The sequence below is a fragment of the Musca vetustissima genome, unplaced genomic scaffold, assembly GCF_032173495.1.
Source record: "Musca vetustissima isolate MV318-11 ecotype Yass unplaced genomic scaffold, APGP_CSIRO_Mvet_v1 utg7804, whole genome shotgun sequence".
NCBI classification, from domain to species: Eukaryota; Metazoa; Arthropoda; class Insecta; order Diptera; family Muscidae; genus Musca; species Musca vetustissima.
Genome location: NW_026887929.1, coordinates 441,616 through 465,097, shown reverse-complemented (window position 1 = coordinate 465,097; position 23,482 = coordinate 441,616).

Genomic DNA, 23,482 nt, shown 5'->3' with positions numbered 1-23,482 from the left:
TTTATGAGGCCAGCAGCTGGTCTTTATAAAAGCAGACACTGCCTTATATATTTGAAGAACTTGTCGTATACGTCTTTAGAAGACCTGACAGCTTTATAAGGGTAACAAATTTTATACAAACATGAAAAAGCAAAACTAGGCCTTATGTATTATTAAAAACTAAAATGCGACTCTTATACACACATTAAAAATCAGTACACCGACTTATAGATTTCTCTGACACAAACGTTTGATATCATGTTGTCGTAGAAGTTGATCCACTTTCCCTCGCCACATTTGATTTGTCAAACAAACTTTTAACACATCAACACCTTGTCTGACCTACCCTCTCTCTCCCACTCCTTCTCTCTCACAACTTTTTCATCTCGTTTCAAACTTCCAACAATTTTAATTAATAATCTTAATTTGATGTTACCCCAGACAACCAACCACTCATCAACGCCGAACATTTCCAAAAGATGTATTAAATTTACATTAACCTTAAACACATCCGGGGGGAGGGGTTGGGGATGAGACAAACCGGCAATAATTGGGGTTGCGTTTGGGGGGCAACGGCAAAAACACGTGCCATCACAATTTCCTTTGTGGGTGTGACTGTAACGCCCTTGGTCGGAAGTGAGTTATTCCACGCGCCCCCTCCGTCCCCTAACTTTTTGTTGTTTGACAGTTAATCAATTGTTATGATGATGACCATGGCCATCAATGGCCACTTCTTACCCTTCCTGCTGTTGTCGACGTCGTCATGGATGACATCCATGACCAGATTCTTCGCTTAGGTAAACAAAGTTTTTTTGTTCACCTTAGCCCTTCACCCCCGCGACACGCCATCAGCGGCCACACTCAATTCAAATTACTTTGACCGAGTTATAATTGAGTTCCCATTGAGTAATTGAGGCCTAGATCTATTTTATTCCAGCCACCATGTCCTCGTTGTGCCATTTCATCATCAGCATCCCCACCGCCACCATCATCCAATTATCTTCCTGAAGTGTGAACTGAACTGAGGATTGTTTGTTTTCGATAGAATTGTTATTCAGGCGTGAAACTTCTTTGTACTGCTGCTCTTCGAATGATATTTTGGACAAGGCAGACAAAGGAGTAAAGCTTTACAATAAGTGACCTTAAATTGTTAACGGGAGTATGAAATGCTTATTTTCTAATGACATATGAGACTAGTAACTGCTCTTATGAAGACGTATAAGACCAGTTGCTGGCCTTATAAAGACATATAAGACCAGTCGTTGGTCTTATAAAGACGTATAAGACCTTATAAAGACGTATAAGACCAGTTGCTGGCCCTATAAAGACGTATAAGACCAGTTGCTGGCCTTATAAAGACGTATAAGACCAGTTGCTGGCCTTATAAAGACGTATAAGACCAGTTGCTGGCCTTATAAAGACGTATAAGACCAGTTGCTGGCCTTATAAAGACGTATAAGACCAGTTGCTGGCCTTATAAAGACGTATAAGACCAGTTGCTGGCCTTATAAAGACGTATAAGACCAGTTGCTGGCCTTATAAAGACGTATAAGACCAGTTGCTGGCCCTATAAAGACGTATAAGACCAGTTGCTGGCCTTATAAAGACGTATAAGGCCTTATAAAGACGTATAAGACCAGTTGCTGGCCTTATAAAGACGTATAAGACCAGTTGCTGGCCTTATAAAGACGTATAAGACCAGTTGCTGGCCTTATAAAGACGTATAAGACCAGTTGCTGGCCTTATAAAGACGTATAAGACCATTTGTTGGCCTTATATAGACGTATAAGACCAGTTGTTGGTCTTATGTAGACGTATAAGACCAGTTGTTGGTCTTATGAAGACGTATAAGACCAGTTGCTGGCCTTACAAAAGACGTATAAGACCAGTTACTGGCCTTACAAAAGACGTATAAGACCAGTTGCTGGCCTTACAAAAGACGTATAAGACCAGTTGCTGGCCTTATAAAGACGTATAAGACCAGTTGATGGCCTTATAAAGACGTATAAAACCAGTTGCTGGCCTTATAAAGACGTATAAGACCAGTTGCTGGCCTTATAAAGACGTATAAAACCAGTTGCTGGCCTTATAAAGACGTATAAGACCAGTTGCTGGCCTTATAAAGACGTATAAGACCAGTTGCTGGCCTTATAAAGACGTATAAGACCAGTTGCTGGCCTTATAAAGACGTATTAGACCAGTTGCTGGCCTAATAAAGACGTATAAGACCAGTTGCTGGCCTTATAAAGACGTATAAGACCAGTTGCTGGCCTTATAAAGACGTATAAGACCAGTTGCTGGCCTTATAAAGACGTATAAGACCAGTTGCTGGCCTTATAAAGACGTACAAGACCAGTTGCTGGCCTTATAAAGACGTATAAGACCAGCTGCTGGCCTTATGAAGACATGTAAGACCAGTTGCTGGCTTTATAAAGACGTATACGACCAGTTGCTGGCCTTATAAAGACGTATAAGACCAGTTGCTGGCCTTATAAAGACGTATAAGACCAGTTGCTGGCCTTATAAAGACGTATAAGACCAGTTGTTGGCCTTATAAAGACGTATAAGACCAGTTGGTGGCCTTATAAAGACGTATAAGACCAGTTGGTGGCCTTATAAAGACGTATAAGACCAGTTGGTGGCCTTATAAAGACGTATAAGACCAGTTGTTGGCCTTATAAAGACGTATAAGACCAGTTGCTGGTCTTATAAAGACGTATAAGACCAGTTGCTGGTCTTATAAAGACGTATAAGACCAGTTGCTGGCCTTATAAAGACGTATAAGACCAGTTGTTGGCCTTATAAAGACGTATAAGACCAGTTGGTGGCCTTATAAAGTCGTATTTCCATTTACGTATAAGGTTACTTGCAGCTATTCTATATGTATATAAGGCTACACGACGCAACAAGTGTTTGAATTCACAATTCTTCTATGTTTTCTTTCTTCGCATTTAATTGAATGCAATAGCAAAAATCGCCACAAGAAAAAACAAATTGAAAATGTCACAAAAAGGGAATCAAATAAAAGTTCCAAGAAATAATAGATATAAAAAATAGGGAAGAGTGAATTCTGATTGGAAATCAAATACTCCACACGCATGAATGGAAATAGCACACAGAGATCAAAGCATTACCATACATACAGACACACCAACACACGCATGGAGCTTAATATTTACAAATGTCAACCGACACGCTCTTAGCTATGTAAGTAGGCAAGTAAGTAAGTATGGGTGAGTGAGTGTGTGTGTACGTATGTGTGTGCGAGTGTCTTCGGCATTTAAACGCGTTTACCAAAGAGGGCCATACTTTTTAGCTGTACCACCTCAACTCAATTAAACTTAGGCGGCCTCCATTACCTGTAAATGAGTGAGTGTGTGTCTGTATATGTGTGTGTGTGTGTTCGTGCGTCAACCATATGAGTTAATCACTATTTAATCCAATGTTGAAATGTTAATTGGATTAGGTGTTTTTAATTTATGTACCTACACCAATGCTCATTTACAATTTACCTATGGCAAACTCTACTGACAGCTGGTTGGATGGCTGAAGGGGGCGAGAGGAGGTCAGTGGGGATGGCAATTGGAAGCTCCTACGAATGAGATAAGAAAATGCGATTTAGGTAACAACGATTGCGTTGCTCTGTGATTACATTTTGATTTTGTCTACAATTTAAACGTGGATGGCAACAGCAACAACACATTTGTTGCGACATTTTTCTTCCAGCAAAAGCCTAATGAACTACTTGTCGTCGTTGACATGGAAAACGAAAAAATAAGAAGCAACAAAAATTAGATTATATTCATTTGTTATTGCTGAACTTTGACCTTTATGTTTGTCAACTGGATATAAATGTATGCACATACACATATAAATTCAACAAGGATTTAATCTAATGTGATATTTGGTTGGATATTTTTAGAAAATCTCGAGGAAAAGTTTTTCGAGAAAATGAATTTGACAAAAAAGAGATAGAATTAAATATTTTCTAAGGAAAATCTTAATTACAGGAGGCCGAGATAACGATTTCCTATGGGAAACTTAATTCAGCCTGGCTGAACTGAAGATTTCCTATGGAAACCTTAATTCAGCCTGGCTGAACTGAAGATTTCCTATGGAAACCTTAATTCAGCTGAGCTGAATTGAAGATTTCTTATAGAAACCTCAATTCAGCCGGGCTGAATTGAAGATTTCCTATGGAAATCTTCAATTCAGCCCGGCTGAATTGAAGATATCCTCTTGTAAACCTTATTCAGCCAGGCTGAATAAAAGATCTCCTATTGTAAACCTTATTCAGCCAGGCTGAACTGAAGATTTCCTATTGCAAACCTTATTCAGCCAGGCTGAATTTAAGATTTCCTATTGTAAACCTTACACAGCCAGGCTGAATTGAAGATTTCCTATTGCAAACCTTATTCAGCCAGGCTGAATTTAAGATTTCCTATTGTAAACCTTATACAGCCAGGCTGAATTGAAGATTTCCTATTGCAAACCTTAATTCAGCCGTGCTGAATTGAAGACTTCCTATAAAAACCTCAATTCAGCCGGGCTGAATTGAAGATTGCCTATGTAAAACTTAATTCAGCCGGGCTGAATTGAAGATTTCCTATGGAAACCTTAATTCAGCCAGGCTGAATTGGAGATTTCCTATGGAAAGCCCAATTCAGCTGAGCTGAATTGAAGATTTCCTATAGAAACCTCAATTCAGCCAGGCTAAATTGAACAAAATGGTATCAAATTGAGCTCTTCCATCCTCAATTCTTATTCACCCCAGCTGAATTGAAATGTAGAGTACTTTTTCTCGGTAATACTTTTATGAAAACTGATTGCAAAACTCAAATGTTTACATTTATGTTAACCATATTGCCAAAAAGGCAAGGAAATTGAATATTGCTACCATTTTTGTGACAGTTTGTAAATCGAAATGAAAGAGGAAACACAAATCAATGACCATCGTAGGCGGTTGCTATGAGAAAATTCCATAGAATTTCCTTTTCATTGTAAGAAGAAAATTGAATGACAAACACATCCGGATGGAAGCTCTTCATTTTTTGCATTGCTCTGAAATTTAATCAAATCGTAGTTCACCTTGGATAAACATAAATATTTGGTAACGAATCTCCAATCACATCTCTAAGCCCACATCATTTTACAATTCAATCTTTTTCAATTTGCTAAGCCTCACATATGACAAATTTATGTATAATTTGTCATATCTAAAATTTATCAATACCGAGAATAGCATTTCCAGAGGAATCGAGAGAGGAAAGGAGGAAGCTTTTGTGGTTCTATTTTAACTCTTTACTTTGAAGAGGCAAAACAAACAACAACACGAACAACAAGAAGTTATCGAACACAAACACTTTACAAATCCCTTTTGTCTCGCAACCTAACCTCAAAGTGTCAAATATAAATCTTATGTTACGCATATATGTGTCACAAAACAAGCCACACACACCCTCACACACACACATATGCACATGTACTCCCTCTGCATTGCTGCTGGCATCCATGATATATGTTGTGCCAATATAAGAAATACACTTTCCTTATGTGATTAGAATTGCTTAAAAGGGGAATCATAAGGAGAGAGCGAAAGAGAAAGGAGAGATGTGTTTTTGGTCTTTGTGGTCCACAGCTAGCAAACACGTAAATCATGTAACGGAATGAATGCACATAACAGGAGGTTACAATAACAATTTTTGTAAAGCAAGAAAATAAGGAATATATATCATCAATTCAGCCTGGCTGAATAATATTTCTTGAAGGAAATCTTCAATTCAGCCTGGCTGAATAAGGCTTCCATTCAGCCTGGCTGAATAAGGTTTCCAATAGGAAATCTTCAATTCAGCCTGGCTGAATAAGGTTTCCAATAGGAAATCTTCAATTCAGCCTGGCTGAATAAGGTTTCCAATAGGAAATCTTCAATTCAGCCTGGCTGAATAAGGTTTCCAATAGGAAATCTTCAATTCAGCCTGGCTGAATAAGGTTTCCAATAGGAAATCTTCAATTCAGCCTGGCTGAATAAGGTTTCCAATAGGAAATCTTCAATTCAGCCTGGCTGAATAAGGTTTCCAATAGGAAATCTTCAATTCAGCCTGGCTGAATAAGGTTTCCAATAGGAAATCTTCAATTCAGCCTGGCTGAATTCAGGTTTCCAATAGGAAATCTTCAATTCAGCCTGGCTGAATAAAGGTTCGCATAGGAAATCTTCAATTCAGCCTGGCTGAATAAGGTTTTCAATAGGAAATCTTCAATTCAGCCTGGCTGAATAAGGTTTCCAATAGGATATCTTCAATTCATATTCTCCTTCCCTCATTTATTCCCCAAAAATTTTATCACCTTGTCTATTTGTCACCCTCCAATGGCCAACACTTAAGCCCTTTATCCTATCGAGATAACAAAACCGAAAAACATAAAATTGAATTTGCAGATGTGTAAACGATAAGCCTTTGAACATAAACGAATCGTTTAGGATAAATTATGGATGGCAAAGTTGCATTTTAACTTGCCCTAAGAAACAGTCAAGTGAGCAGGCACACAGCTCACAGGAGCTCCGGACTACTTAAAACAACTCATTTGCGTGCCATACATAAATAACAGTTCATTTCCAGTTCACCTTGTCCCTGTCTTCTTTTTGATATTCACTTTTAACTTTAAAGTCTACATTCCTCTCTTCTCTCAATTCCCTCTTTTCTCCATTGAATTTAACCATCGACTATCTAAAGTTATTCGAAAATTCAGGGTCAGTTATTTTTTTTTTTTTCCAAAAAAAGTTAAGTAGGCAACTAAAAGGTTTGAAGTATTTTAACTTAATTTATAACAAAAACGTGATGAAAACTTCATATCCAAAAACTTGTAGAAAATGTTCACACATACATACACACTGTGGCAGTGACATACCTCCATCAACATATCTTAAATAGAAAAATTGAACAAGTCAAAGCAAAATGAAGGAATGAAAAATACGACACAAGGATTTGTAAACAAAAACCTATGGCAAAAAGGCTTAGAGCAAGAACAACAAAAAACAAAGAGAAAATTCCTAGGAGAGAAAGGAAACCGAAATTTTGTTCACATGTCAAATTAACATAAAACTGCAGAGGTCATGGTGAATAACATCGATTTTGGGTGATAGCGTTAAAATGACAGTGGCTACACAAGAACACGAATGGGCAGAATTGAAGATTTTCTATTGAAACAACCATATTCAGCCAGGCTGAATTGAAAATTTCCTATTGGAAACTTTATTCAGCCAGGCAGAATTGAAGAGTTCCTATTGGAAACCATATTCAGCCAGGCTGAATTGAAGTTTTCCTATTGGAAACCTTATTCAGCCAGGCTGAATTGAAGATTTCCTATTGGAAACTATATTCCGCCAGGCTGAATTGAAGATTTCCTATTGGAAACCTTATTCAGACAGGCTGAATAGAAGATTTCCTATTGGAAAGCTTACTCAGCCAGGCTGAACTGAAGATTTCCTATTGGAAACCTTAACCTAATTCAGCTGGGCTGAATTGAATATTTCCTATTTTAAACCTTATTCAGCCAAGCTGAATTGAAGATTTCCTAAAGAAACCTTAATTCCGCTGGGCTGAATTGAAGATTTCCTAAAGAAACCTTAATTCCGCTGGGCTGAATTGAAGATTTCCTAAAGAAACCTTAATTCCGCTGGGCTGGATTGAAGATTTCCTAAAGAAACCTTAATTCAGCTGGGCTGAATTGAAGATTTCTGAAACCTTAATTCAGCTGGGCTGAATTGAAGTTTTCCTATTGAAACCTTAATTCAGCTGGGCTGAATTGAAGATTTCCTAAAGAAACCTTAATTCAGCTGGGCTGAATTGAAGATTTCCTATAGAAACCTTAATTCAGCTGGGCTGAATTGAAGATTTCCTAAAGAAACCTTAATTCAGCTGGGCTGAATTGAAGATTTCCTAAAGAAACCTTAATTCAGCTGGGCTGAATTGAAGATTTCCTAAAGAAACCTTAATTCAGCTGGGCTGAATTGAAGATTTCCTATAGGAACCTTAATTCAGCTGGGCTGAATTGAAGATTTCCTATAGAAACCTTAATTCAGCTGGGCTGAATTGAAGATTTCCTATAGAAACCTTAATTCAGCTGGGCTGAATTGAAGATTTCCTATAGAAACCTTAATTCAGCTGGGCTGAATTGAAGATTTCCTATAGAAACCTTAATTCAGCTGGGCTGAATAGAAGATTTCCTATAGAAACCTTAATTCAGTTGGTCTAAATTGAAGAGTACCTATGGAAACCTTAATTCAGCTGGGCTGAATTGAAGATTTCCTATAGAAACCTTAATTCAGCTGGGCTGAATTGAAGATTTCCTATAGAAACCTTAATTCAGCTGGGCTGAATTGAAGATTTCCTATTGAAACCTTAATTCAGCTGGGCTGAATTGAAGATTTCCTATAGAAACCTTAATTCAGCTGGGCTGAATTGAAGATTTCCTATAGAAACCTTAATTCAGCTGGGCTGAATTGAAGATTTCCTATAGAAACCTTAATTCAGCTGGGCTGAATTGAAGATTTCCTTAATTCAGCTGGGCTGAATTGAAAATTTCCTATAGAAACCTTAATTCAGCTGGGCTGAATTGAAGATTTCCTATAGAAACCTTAATTCAGCTGGGCTGAATTGAAGATTTCTTAAAGAAACCTTATTTCAGATGGGCTGAATTGAAGATTTCCTAATAGATACCTTATGCAGCCAGGCTGAATTAAAGGTTGCAGCTATAGTAAACGAGATAACTTCGCCCTAGAATACCACATTTTCCACTTTCAAACCGCTGTTCATTATTTGTCGCAAACAAAATCATTGACATGAAAAATCCCAAAAACAATGTGAACCATTTTTTTAAACATTGAAATACGACCTTAGCTTCTCAAAACATAAGTTATGACAAACATGCCGAAAAAAGGGTCGAAATGCCTTAGACAACATTCTGGCATGCTAGAGAAAGAGCAAAAGAAATGTGGGCCCATCGGTCTTGGGTTGAATTAACTTTAAGCGTTAAAGCTTAGCATGCATAAAAACACACCTACTTTGGTTGTTTTGTGCTTGAATATCCTTTTGTGTTTAGACACGTAAGTTATGGCTGGGCAGACGCCTAAAAGTATACTTTATTTTTTGCTGTTCCTTTTGTTTATTATTAATAATACCTTTCAACATTTGACTGGAAAACAGAAGTTGTTTATTGTTACGTTATTTACAATTTTAAAACTAGAGTTTGGTGGGAACTGCACAACGCCTTCAAACCTAGCTGGTCGTTGTCCTGTCTACGCTGGCAACTCCTTTCCTTCCCAGGGCCTCTCTTGCGGTTAAGTAAATATGAAAAAATATATTTCATTAAGCTGCCATTACAGTGTTAACCAAAAATAGACATGAACTAAAATTGTCAGTGGGTGTGTGTGTGTGTGTGAGTTGGTGCCTAATGAACGTTTTCGGAATTTTGAAAGTTATGACCCCACCATCCGAAGCGTTGGAAATTTATGAAGCCATTCACCACCTCCGCCATTTGTGAAGAGATCAGAAAAAAAGTGAAAATTAATTTATGAGTGTTGGCTAATTTTTAGATTTTTTTCTGCGGAAAACTATTATACAATGAGGAGGTAAATTGGTGGCGGAGGCATGCAGGCAGACAGACAGACACACAGATGTCCTGGCTATTTCCGTCAGTTGTTGTAGAAGACCTGCACGCACTGCCAGACTTCAGCCGACCGAAAATGATTTATTTGCTTACGGAAGTTAATAGTTGTTGTCGGAATGTATTGTAATTTGTATTCTAGTTGTTGTTGCTAGCCGGTGGGCCTGTCCATTGTTGTTGTTACTTTTTTTTAAATAATAATGACATCAATATTAATACCCATTAAAATGGTGTTTATGGGCATTTAATAAAACAAAGAGAACACCAGAGAAAAATGCGGAGGTCTTCAGTTGACATCAGCAATTACAAGCTACTTCTTGGCTCATCTAGAAAAAAAAAATTGAAGCGACCCTCCCCCCTTTTCCGAACACCATAAATGACTAACATACCTTTACATAGCCGCGTCAAGGGCCAACGAGTTTTTTTCTGTTGCTGTTGTCAAGTCTAATTGTGTCCTTTTTTTGTCTCTTCTATTAAAAAAGGTGTGTTGTGTAGTTTGTATGTGTTAGTGCGTATGAGTGTGTGTTTTTGTTGACCAGTCATTAAATTATTATTAATAAAAAAAAATATTGTATTTTACGTCACAACATTTGACAGCTACCAGTGATGTTTCGAGAAATTTAATACGCAATTTGCCTCAAGAGAGAATTGCACTCGAAAAAAATTATAAGTAAACCCTTTCCCATAAGAAAATCTTCAATTCAGCCTGGCTGAATTAAGGTTTCCATGGGAAATCTTCAATTCAGCCTGACTGACTTAAGGTTTCCATGGGAAATCTTCAATTCAGCCTGGCTGAATTAAGTTTTCCATGGGAAATCTTCAATTCAGCCTGGCTGAATTAAGGTTTCCATGGGAAATCTTCAATTCAGCCTTGCTGAATTAAGTTTTCCATGGGAAATCTTCAATTCAGTCTGGCTGAATTAAGTTTTCCATAGGAAATCTTCAATTCAGCTTGGCTGAATTAAGGTTTCCATGGGAAATCTTCAATTCAGCCTGGCTGAATTAAGTTTTCCATAGGAAATCTTCAATTCAGTCTGGCTGAATAGGACATAAAAGACTTCCTCAATCATTTTTCGTGTTATCCTTTTCTCTTCCAACTAAAATTTTCCTTTGAGTTTAATAAATGTCCACCATCATCATCCAACGATGAATGCAATGACTTGTCAGTCCAATCGACTAAATTTTATGTTATTTTATTAGCCTTCGCATATACATGTGAGCGATAATTTGTTCCGACTTCTGCGTCAGGTGTATTAATCAATTATCCACGAATAAATATTTGCTTGACATTGACAGCAGCATTCTTGTTCCCAATTCGCAAGAACTGGGACACACAATTTCATGTTAGCAACAACAACAAAAACGACAATAGAGGAAAATAACAAGGACAATATTTAGATAAACACCCACCTAGGAGGACAAGGTTATCTTTTATGGCAATATTGTGAAATAATTGTCTGAATTTTAGGAGCATAATTTTACATTAAATAATAGGTTGCTAAATGTTTAAGAATCCGACAGGGACTGTGGCAAGCCGATTGGGACTATAGCTCCAAACATAAATAAATTCCCTCATTTTTCCCTCATTACCTTCAGTAATAATTCCGATTGCCCTTCGTCACCCTGCGTACATTTCGCAAAGAACCAACCTTATTTTTTCCACACAATTTCCAATATTAGAACTATTCGTGTAATGAAAAAAGGTACAGCCTAGTTTGATTTGCTTTCGTTTGAGATTCCCTCTCATTCCCCTCTCCCTTTTCCTAAAAACCAAAAGTCATGCTATTTGGATTTATGCCAGTTCAAAAAATAGAGGTTGTTTACTTACCCAACGACTGTCGAACCAAAAATAGCAACAAAAATCAGCTACACTTTGTTGTAAAACTTCCACTCGGTTAAGAAAGTAGAATACCGCCGCTACGACGAATTGTAGACTGAAGCCCCGTTAAAAAAGGCCGCTGATGACAAGCTGCTGTGTGCTCTACAAGGACTCATGACACTTCATGCTAAATTACATTTCGAACCGACCGACTGCACTAAAACTAAGAACTGCACTTTGCTCAAAAGGGGAGCGGTAGCAGGGTATGTGAGCGATAGTGGTTGCGGTTTCCAGTTTGATGCACAAACTTAGAAGATGTTTGAGGCCTGAGGATAAAAAAAAACGGAAAAAAAAATACATCGACATTAACAATCTAACGTAATTTGTGAATATGTTTTGGGTGTGTGTTAGTGTGTGAGGGAAAATTAAAATGGGTTATTAAATAAGTAATTCATTTGAAAGAGTATCGAAATCAGAATTACAAATAAATAATCTCCAATGGGAATGAATCTCCAAAAGCCCAGCGAAATTCAGAGCAATGAGATGCGACAAATATCGGAAGGAATCTTGATGACTACCCGTGGCGTCAACAGAAAAAAATTTCAAAAAAGTTAATCTGATGTTCGTTCCTTAAATTCCTATGTTTTAAACTATTAATAATCATTCTAAAAGTTCGAAACTTCGCTGAAGGTCACTTACGGAACCCGTCACAGACATCAAACTTGACCCAACCCAGTACGCTGTAAAAAATTTTGTTTCAATCGAACTATCCGTGGGAGTTTGGTGCCCCATTTACCCAAAATCAGACGAAACTATATATGGGATCTATATTTAAATCCAAACCGATTTCAATAAAACTTCGCATACATCAATCCGGACCTAATTCAGTACTCTGTGCAAAATGTTGTCTCAATCGGACGAATATTGGCAGTATAGTGCTCCATTTACCAAAAAATCGGACGAAACTATATATGAGCAATATTTAAATCTGAACCGATTTCAACAAAACTTAGCATACATCAATCTGGACCTAATTCAGTACTCTGGGCAAAATTTTGTCTCGATCGGGCGAATATTGGCAGAATGATGCTCCATTTACCAAAAATCGGACGAAACTATATATGGCAGCTATATTTAAATCCAAACCGATTTCAATAAAACTTCGCATACATCAATCCGGACCTAATTCGGTACTCTGTGCAAAATGTTGTCTCAATTGGACGAATATTGGCAGTATGGTGCTCCATTTACCAAAAATCGACTTTATTTAACGAATGAACTCCTTCAATTGCATGATTCACTGAAAGGATCATGGGAACTAGGTCATCCGATACATTTGGCTATAGTTTAGCTTATAAACTGAAACTACTGAAAATTGATCCCTAAAAATATTCGATTTTGTTAAAGTTTCAAAGCTCTCTGAGGCTCATTTTCCGAACGAATGCTACTGAAATATTCACCGAAATGAACCAATGAACTAAGTCAGTCTATAACGTTCTGATGATCTTCTGGACAACGAACAAGCTCAACTGAACGATTCACAAAAATAAACCAATGAACAAAATCAGGCTATACCGTTCGATTTAGTTTCGCATATAAATTGAACGAACAATTTAACTATGACAGTCATAGAATATTTTGTGGACAATAACGACTGAAGGACCGTATCAGATTCGAAAAACTATTCGCATTAATCAATGATGTCAGTGAAAGATGCGCATTTTTTTTTTTTTTTTTTTTTTTTTTTGTAATGTTCAAATATATCTAAGGATCATATACCGATTCACTGAAATGAACCTGTGAACCAGTTCCAAGTATTAATAAAGTGGTTCATGAATGAATGAAAACTGTGATAGACAATTAATTTATTTTTGCTTGGCATCGAAGTCTTGATATACAAATTTATTCCTCTAGTTCTGGTTGGCCTCATAAATTGTTGAAAACTATTGAACTTGAATGCCTGGTGACATTTCTGTGGTCTTTTAAATTCTTTAAAAGTTTGAGAACGCTATTCCAAAACTCGCATAGTATTCTAGGGAACTAATCACCCAAGTAAACTATAGGTCTCATTTTGAACCTTTCGACTTGATAATGTGAGATAGTTCATCTGAACTTCTGATAAATTTCCAATATAGCACAATGAACAAATTTCTAGTGACCGGAATGTGTCTTATAAATTGAAAACATGTTTGGGAACTCTATTCCAAATGCAGCATAGAGCCACTAAACTTCTAGAAATATTAAAAACCCAATTGAAATATATAGGACTCATTTTGAACCTTCTGTAAATCAGTTAATTTTCTGTGAACCAGTAAACTTCCTATTCGATTAACTGTTGTTCAAAGAACTGAAAAGAGAACTAGAACAAATTATTTATGCATGAAACAATGTATTACCAAATTTTTTATCGGCCTCGAAAATTTCGAAAAATCTGAGGCTACACAAATTTCAAGCGAAATATTGAACTTGGCTGAGCCATTGATAATATTATTTCACATAACGAGAGATCTCTGTGGTCTTGTAAAATTCTTGGAATGTTTCGGAACTCCATTGCAAAAATCATCTAGTGATCTAGAGAACTAATAATGAGAGCCATTAAAGTTCTTTAGTGATTGAAAATGTCAATTGAACTAGTGGCCTCATTTTGAACCTTTTGTGAGCCAGTGAATTTTGTAAGTAAATTGTTGGAAAGTTTCGGAACTCCATTGCAAAAACCATTTAGTGATCTAGAGAACTAATCACGAGAGCCATTGAACTTCTTGAGGGATTGAAAAAAAGGCAAGTGAACTAGTGGTCTCATTTTGAACATTTTGTGAGCTAGTGAGCTTCTTGTGACTTAGTGAACTCCAAATGAAATTGTGAACTGGCTTGTGAATTCTTATACTCCCATAGGTTATACTCTCCTAGGTAGCTATTGAACTTGACGAGACTAACGACACACTGAACTCCTAGTAAGTTAGTAAACTTTTAATTAGGCGTCTGCACTCTAATGAGATAGTGAAGAGATCGAGTGAACGAGTTTTTGGTAAACTCTGATTTAGATGTTAAGCTCCTTTGAAGCTATAGAAAACTTTTGAAATCTTATTGATATTTTGAATTATTAGTGAACTAAATATTTAATGAAATCGCAATGAGCTACTAATTAGAGTACACCTAGTGAACCATTGAACTCCTTAGTTTCTGCTTAATTGGTTTTCAGTTCACCGGATCAAACTCCAAGCGAACTAAAGAACTCCCTGTAAACAATAGAACACATTTTGAGCTAGTGATCTCTAATTGATCTGCTAGACTCCTAGAAAATACCGAACTGGAATATATCAAGGAAATTACCATTGCCTTGGTGAACTACATAAGCTCTCCTTGTAAGCTCATGAACTCCAAGTGAAATTTAAAATGTCCAGCAACATATTGAACTTCCGATGAAGTTGTGAACTACCAAAGAGCCGTGGAACTTCAGATGAAATTTAAAATGTCCAAGTGAAATTTAAAACGTCCAGCAACATATTGAACTTCCGATGAAGTTGTGAACTACCAAAGAGCTGTGGAACTTCACATGATTTTGTGAACCCATTGTTAGCTGGTGAAATCTTATTGAATTGGCGAACTTCTAGTGAGCTAGTGATCTTGGATATATCTTGGGGACCTTCATTGATCTGGCGAACTACAAGTAAGCTATTGAACTCCAAGAAACCTATTGAACTTCTGATGAACTAGTGAACCACCTACGAACTATGGAACTCCTAAATTGCTATTGAATCGCCTTTTTAAACCATTGAGCTTACAAAGTCCCAATTCTCTATTAAACATCCAACAAACTAGGAATCTTCCAGCGATGATCAGTGACATTTTGAACTCGCTGGAAGTTTGTGAATAATTAAGTTCACCCTTAGTATCATAACAGTCTGTACCCCTCAATAAAAAATTTTAACTCTTCGAAATCTGATAAATTCTCTCAGTAAGCTATTCAACCAAAAGTGATTTATAAACATACCCTATTCTTAATTTTTGGCCACACACTCATGTAAGCTCCCATGAACAATTTTTATCAATGTTAATGTGTTACACATGTTGTAACAAAAACTACAACAACAACAACAAAGATGTAAATGTGGCAGTAAAGTTCGATGCCAAACATAACCCTTTAACAAGAACCACATGGCATGTTAATTTTTTTTGCATACCAAAAGAGAACATGATGCCATGATGCGTTTTTACAAGTAATGTCAGTGTAGCGGCCCACTCTTTCTCGTTCATCAGGAGAAACAAGGGCAGTAGAAAACCAAAAGGAACAGCAACAACAAAGAAGTATGATGACGTTCTTTTTTGTTTTTTGTTGAGATTCTAAATTCTAAAATGTTTAGCTGAACTATTGCCAAAAGTTACACTCACCACCTATTACGTGTTTGTGTAAGAAGAGGGTAGCGAAGCGTAGAGTTGTGGTTTTAATGCGTAAGCACCAGGAACCAGGGTCCTTAATGCAGCCACACAAAATCATGGCGGTGATGCTGCTGCTGCCGATGCAGCTGAAGCTTTCGTTGCGGTTTCTGTTAAATAAAATTCTTTAAATATGCTAAGTGAAGGAATCTCATGACTTGGATTACTATGGATGGTACACCATGGTGTAGTACTTCTTTACAAAAACAATATACGAAATTTATTGTTGTTGTTGCTGCGTGGCATGTCAGTGTGTCCAGAGCACTTTCGTCGTCGTCGTTGTCGAGTAGCATCTTGCGTTTCCGTTGCAAAATAATTTTGCAACAATTTGTGCGACTTTGTTTAGCGGTCACTGCGTAAAGTCGCCCGTTTCCTTCCGTTTCTATTTTTGGTCTATTTTGTTGCCCCTGTTCCGCCCTTGTTGTTCTGCTCCTATTCTGTTAGTATTTTTTTCTGTTCGTGTTTCCGTTTAATGTGTGGTGTAACCACATTCAGCCAGCGTTACGTTCCACTTCTTTTTTTGGCATAGAAAATACTGATTTTGTATAACATCTTTTAACGAATGTCGGAACGAAGAGCGAAGAAATAATGTTGTTACGTAAAAACAAGGCATGAACTTTGCTTTATGAGTTCGAGTTTTGGCTGTGCGTTATTAAAAGGTGTTTAGGCGGGGAGTTTGAGGTTGGGAGATGGATGGTTGGTGGTTGTCAGGGCAGTTATTCAACACTTTTACTCTGCATATCGTTTAATTCGGTGGTTTGTCATTAAAAGACTCGTGTTATGGTTATCGCACTACTAATACTCTTTAATAACTCATTAACGACCTTTGTTTTTGGTTCGTCATTGGATGATTTGCGAAACAGGACAAACTCCAGCTGAGCTGTTAAACTCTTTGTGGGAAAATGGACTCCTTATTTGAAGTCCTTTAGGGAGAGGACTCACAAAGCAAATTAATTATGAGTTCGACATGGAACCCTAAGTGTTCTAGTGAACCAACAGTGAGCTAGTGAAACACCAGGTGAGCTAGTGAACCACGTGTATGCTGGTAAACCACCTGTGAGCTTGTGAACCAGTTTTATAGATTTCGAGTGAGTGAGTGAGCTAGTGAACTCATTGTGAGCTGCCGAACTCCCAGTGAGCTATTGAACCCATTGTGAACTTGGGAACTTTCAGCTATTGAATCTATTATGAACTTGCGAACTCTCAGTGGGCTAGTAAACCCATGGTGAACTGTAGAAATATCAGTGAGCTAGAGAACCCATTGTGAGCTATTAAACCACCAGTAAGCTAGTGAACCAATAGTGAACTAGAGAACCACCAGTGAGTAAGTGAACTATCAATAAGCTAGTGAAACTGCAGTGAGCTAGTGAACCACCAGTGAACTAGTAAGCCACCAGCGAGCTAGTGAAGCACCATTGAGCTAGAGAACCAGCAATGAGCTAGTGAAATACCAGTTAGCTAATGAACCGTCAGGGAGCTGGTGAAAGAACCACCAGTGAACCTCCAATGAGTTAGTGAACCATCAGTGAGCTAGTGCACCACCAGTGAGCCTGAGAACCACTAGTGAACTAATTAACCACCGGGGAGCTAATGAATACTCCAAAGAACTCTTGAAAATCATAGTGAATTCATTAGGCGAACTCTAGTGTTCTCTAGTGAGATGTAGACCCAATAGAGAACTATCAGTGTGTTGAAATTCCTAAACCTTTATTGAGGCTTGAGCTTTCATTGTGGTAAGAAACTTGTCGCAGATCCAGTAAACACCCTAAAGTATCGTAGGGACTGAACTTCCAGCGCCCCAATTAACCTCCTAAAAATTTTTTTGAACTTCTAGTGCACTTAAAGTTAGCTTATAAATTTCTTGTGGCCTGTGGACGTTCCAGGGAAGTAAGGAGTACGCAATGAATTCTCATTGAAACTCATAATAATTTCCAGAACACACAGTGATTAATGTATATGTAACTAAGAAACCCCATAGGTTCCATAGAGATCTCACTATGTGCTATTGAACTCCTAGTGATTCCAAATAACTATTCCACCAACAGTACATTTGAAACAGGTGAACTCCCAGTGAGCTGGTGAACCAATTATGAACCATCGAACTCCCAGTAAACAGGAGAAACAATTCTGAACTCCCAGAGATTTAGAACTAGCGAACTCCCAGTAAGCTCGTGAAACAATCATGAATTGGCGAACTCCCAGAGAGCTTGTAAATCAATTCTGAATTGGCGAACTACATGTAAGCGGGTGAATCAATTCTGAACAACCAAATTCCCAGAGAGATGGTGAACTAGCGAATCCCCCGTAAGCTGGAAAACCAATTCTGAACTAGAGAACTGGCGAACTCCCAGAGAGCTGGTAAATCAATTCTGAAATGGCGATCTACATGTAAGCGGGTGAACAACCAAATTCCCAGAGAGATGCTGAACTAGCGAATCCCCCGTAAGCTGGAAAATCAAATTCTGAACTAGAGAACACCCAGTGAACAGGTAAACCAATTCTGAACTAGAGACTCCCAGTGTGCTAGTGAAACAATTCTGAACTAGAGAACTTCCAGTGAGCTGGTGAAACAATATTTAACTAACAAACTCCCAGAGAGCTGGTGAATCAATTTCGAACTGACGAACTCCCAGTGAGCGGGTGAATCAATTCTGAACAACCAGACAACCAGAGAGCGTGTGAACCAATTTTGAACTCTTAGTTGGCTGGTGAATCAATTTCGAACTGGCGAACTCCCAGTGAGCGGGTGAATCAATTCTGAACAATCAGAGAGCTAGTGAATCAATTTTGAAATCTTAGTTGGCTGGTGAATCAATTTCGAACAAGTGAACTCGCAGTGGATTTCTGAACAACCAAACTCCCAGAGAGCTGGTGAACCAATTGTGAACTCCCCCTGAACTTAAATTTTTTATTAATTTTTGGTACCATTTAATTTGAATGTCACATTTGCTTTTAAATATCACCTCTCCTCCAAGGCAATCGGAAGTTCTGAGGTGTTACATTAAATACGAAACCGAAATTTCAAAATAAAAAACAACAACAAATTAATGTAGACATATATCCATATGAAAGGGGGTTTTATGTTTTCCCCACATAAAAAAACCCTTTACCTCAAGGGTTGTGTGTGTGCGTTTTCAGGTCGCTGAGTTTTTAATTGGATTGAATTTGGTTGGTTGTGATTTGATGATATGTTGGTGTGATGTTTTTTTCGTTCGTGGCAAATAAAGCCACAGCTTCATAAAAAAAACAAATCACCCACACATATCCATTACATGCTGGTTGATATCAGATTAACTGAATGCTTTGGAGGTAAAATTGCTGGATTTACCGAATTAATTCAATTGATGACATTTCACATGAATTTTTAAAAATATAAACTATAAAACTATTAAAAAGCACTGATCTGAAATGACAGATTCAGAAATAGAAAAACGATAATTTCATTATGTGTGAGAAACATAGTGTTCTACATATGGAACTTAGGAATTCCTTACAAAATATCGATGTCCTCTTTAATTCATTTTGAACTGACAAACTCCCAGTGAGCTAGTGAATCCATTGTGAACTCGCAAACTCAGTGAGCTAGTGAACCAATTGTGAACTGGCGAACTCCCAGAGAGTTAGTGAATTGTTTGTGAACTTGATAACTCCTAGAGAACCATTGAACCGATTGAACCGAACAGGAAAACTCTCAGCGAATCAATTAGGAACTTACAAACTTTCTGTAAACTAGTGAATTTATTATGAACTTGCAAATTCCAATGGGAACTGGCGAACTCCCATTGAGTTAGATAACCTATTGTGAACTTTCTAACTCCCAGTGAGCTGGTGAACCCATAGCGAACTTCCAGTGAGCTGGTGAATCCATTGTGAACTTGCGAACTGGCCAGTGAGTTAGGGAACCCAATTTGTACTGGCAAACTCCCAGTGAGTTAGTGAACCCATTGGGAACTGGCGAACTCCCATTGAGTTAGATAACCTATTGTGAACTTTCTAACTTCCAGTGAGCTGGTGAACCCATTGCGAACTTCCAGTGAGCTGGTGAATCCATTGTGAACTGGCGAACTGGCCAGTGAGTTAGGGAACCCAATTTGTACTGGCAAACTCCCAGTGAGGTAGTGAACGAATTGAGAACTGGTGAACTATTAAACTGATTGTGAACAGGAAATTTTTCAGCGAACTACTTAGTGAACAGACAAACTCTCTGTTAGCTATTGAATATATTTGGAATTGGCAAACTCCCAGTGTGCTAAGGAACCCTTTGTGAACTTTCGAACTCCCACAGAGCTAGTGAACCCATTGTGTGCAAGCGATCTCATAGTGGGCTAGTGAACGCATTGTGAACTGGCGGCAAATCCCACAATTCTGAGGAATTATTTTGGAAATACCTTGCTCAATCGGACGGGAGGAGGTTTGTTATCCTTTAAAACACCAAAAAAGTGACGGATCTTTTGTATAGGACCGAAATAGAAAAATATAGTCTAGGATAACGTATTTTACCATCCAAGAACCCAGAAGAGAATGCATCGAGATCTCTATGCGATAAACCAAGAATCTCCTACTTAACTACCTTAGGAACTATGGAGCTTCTATGAAACCAGACAATAAAATGGAGAAGGTATAGTGTTATCTTGATGGAACTTAGGAACTCCCTACAAAATGTCGATGTTCTCTGCATCTGGCATATTGATTGTGACCTCCCAATGAATTCTTATGGAGCTTCTATGAAACCAGACAAAGCCTAGAGAGGTGAATGAATAAATGGTAAGGTTATTTTTTGAGAAACTTAAAATATGACTACAAAAATGTCTTACGTAGCTCTTAGTGGAATCACTCTCACAATAAGCTAGGGAATGTCTATGATAATTCTATTGTGATGAATTTGACCGAACTAAGGAGAACTCCAAATGACCTGGGGAACTTTTAATGTGCTAGATAACTTTAAAGTTATGGTCCAGTAATTTATCGAGGTCTTAAAGAATTATTCCATCGTTATTCTCCCAAATTATAAATAAATATATTCCCCGTATCTTATGCAGCAGCAAAAGGTCACAAAAGATTTATCCAAATAAATATATAATAGCATACACACAACTATTCTCCAAATACTATCCTATCCCACTCCCTTCTGCCCCAGAGTTTCCTTCCTTTGACCACCTTCCTGGATGATACATTTATTTATTCATTCATTGCTTCTGCTGAATGTGGTTTCACATATCCAACGATATCTATGTCTATCCATCCTGTCCGCTATCGTTGCTTGCCCATCAGCACACATAGCATAACCGAGAACATAGCTGAGCTGAGTTGAGTACAACGACGAGTAACCCATAATTTATGATCATCATTGAATGGTTTTATGTTAGATTTCGAATCATGATTACAATTCATTGTTAACATAGTTATTACATTAGAGATGTGTTGGTAGTAGTAGTGGAAGGGGCGGGGTTGCATGTCTAACAATGTGGGTGGGGTTGGATGGGTAGGTTAGTTGCTGACGATGAAGGACAAATTTGTAACAAGCAACTAACGTGCTGATAAAAATATATACTAAGCAAGCGAACCAACTAACACACACGCACACCCATACACATGCACACACACAACAATCAATTATTTGATATGCATGGATATTTGTTAGACACTAACAACTATTGTAATTATTATCCATGGAGCAAACGAGGGATAGTCATAAAGGATTTCCAAAAGGTTGCTATAAATTTGAACAATGAAATGAGCCGAAAATTAAATTTCATGCAGTCCTTCTCCAATACCCCTTTTGTGTGTGTGTGTGTTTCCCCTATATTCTATTTGTTGATAACACTGCAATGGCATTTCGATGTGCATTGATTTTTTTTTTCTTTTGCGGGGGGAATAATACAAAACAAATTGTTATCATTTTTATTGTTATCCGTATCCCTATCACCCTGATATCCCACACATATGGATATGGTTTTCAAATTTTTATTGCTTCTCTACTGCTTGCAAATCGGAATTGGAATTCTAACGACTTCTCAAATGCACAACAAAAATGCATTATTGATTTATGATGCCGAATGCAATGGATGTGTGTGTGTCGGAGTGTGTGTGGGAGGGATGCCATTTTATGCCAGCCACATAATTGATGGAATCTCCAATTGGTAATTCCAATATTGAGATATTGATATTGAATTTTGAAATAACTATAAATAGTACAGCAACAACAACAGCTACTACAAAAATATATAAATGATATGTGGAAATTACTTATATTTATTTAGCAGCAGATCAGGTCATATTTTTTTTTTTTTGGGACAAAATTAATGTTTATTGTCGCAAGATATGAAGGATGCTATAAAGGCATTCGAAAGCGGTCAATGGCCAAAACAGAGGAGTTCAATTAATTTTATTTTATTTTGTATGTTATCTACTTGAATGAACTAGTAAGAACTCGTTTTGTACTAGATAACTTCCAATGACCTGGAGAACTCATAATAAAAATACAAAATATACTACAAATTTCCTCTGGTTCTCCATTGTGAACTGGCGAATTTCCAGAGAACTGAAGAAACCGTTATGAACTGAAAAATTCCTAGTGAGCTAACAAATGTGAAGTAGTGAACTCCCAGTGAGCTATTGAAGCCATTGTGAACTGGAGAACTCCCAGTGAGCTATTGAAGCCATTGTGAACTGGAGAACTCCCAGTGAGCTATTAAACACATTGTGAATTGACGAACTCCCAGTGAGCTATTGAAGCCATTGTGAACATGCAAACTCCAAGTGAGCTACTGAACTCATTGTGAACTGGCAAACTTCCAGTAAGCTAGTGAACTGCTGGTGAAATGAGCTAGTGAGCCAGTGGATCCTAGTGAACTGGCGCTCCCAGTTCGCTAATGAACTCATTGTCAACTCCCACTGAGCTAGTTGAACTGGCGAACTCCCAGTGATCTAGTGAATCAATTGTTATCTGGTGAGACCCCAGTGAGCTGGTGAACCTATTGTGAACTGTCGAACTGGTCAGTAAGCTAATGAACTATTGTGAACTGGCAAACTCCCAGCCAGCTAATGAACCCATTGGGAACTTGCAAACTCCCAGAGAACACATGGTGAACTGGTAAACTACCAGATAGCTAGTTTTCTCATTGTGAACTGGCGAACTCCCCGTGAGCTAGTGAACCCTTTGTGAGCTCCCAGTGAATTAGTGAACCCATTGTGTACTACCGAACTTCCAGTAAGCTAGTGAACCCATTGTGAACTGGCGAACTTCCAGCTAGTGAACCGCTGGTGAGCTAACGAACTCATTGTCAACTCCCACTGAGCTAGTTGAACTGGCGAACTCCCAGTGATCTAGTAAATCAATTGTTATCTGGTGAGCCCCCAGTGAGCTGGTGAATCTATTGTGAACTGTCGAACTGGCCAGTAAGCTAACGAAATATTGTGAACTGGCGAACTCTCAGCCAGCTAATGAACCCATTGGGAACTTGCAAACTCCCAGAGAGTTAGAGAACACATAGTGAATTGGCAAACTACCAGATAGCTAGTTTTCTCGTTGTGAACTGGCGAACTCCCAGTGAGCTAGTGAACCCTTTGTGAGCTCCCAGTGAATTAGTG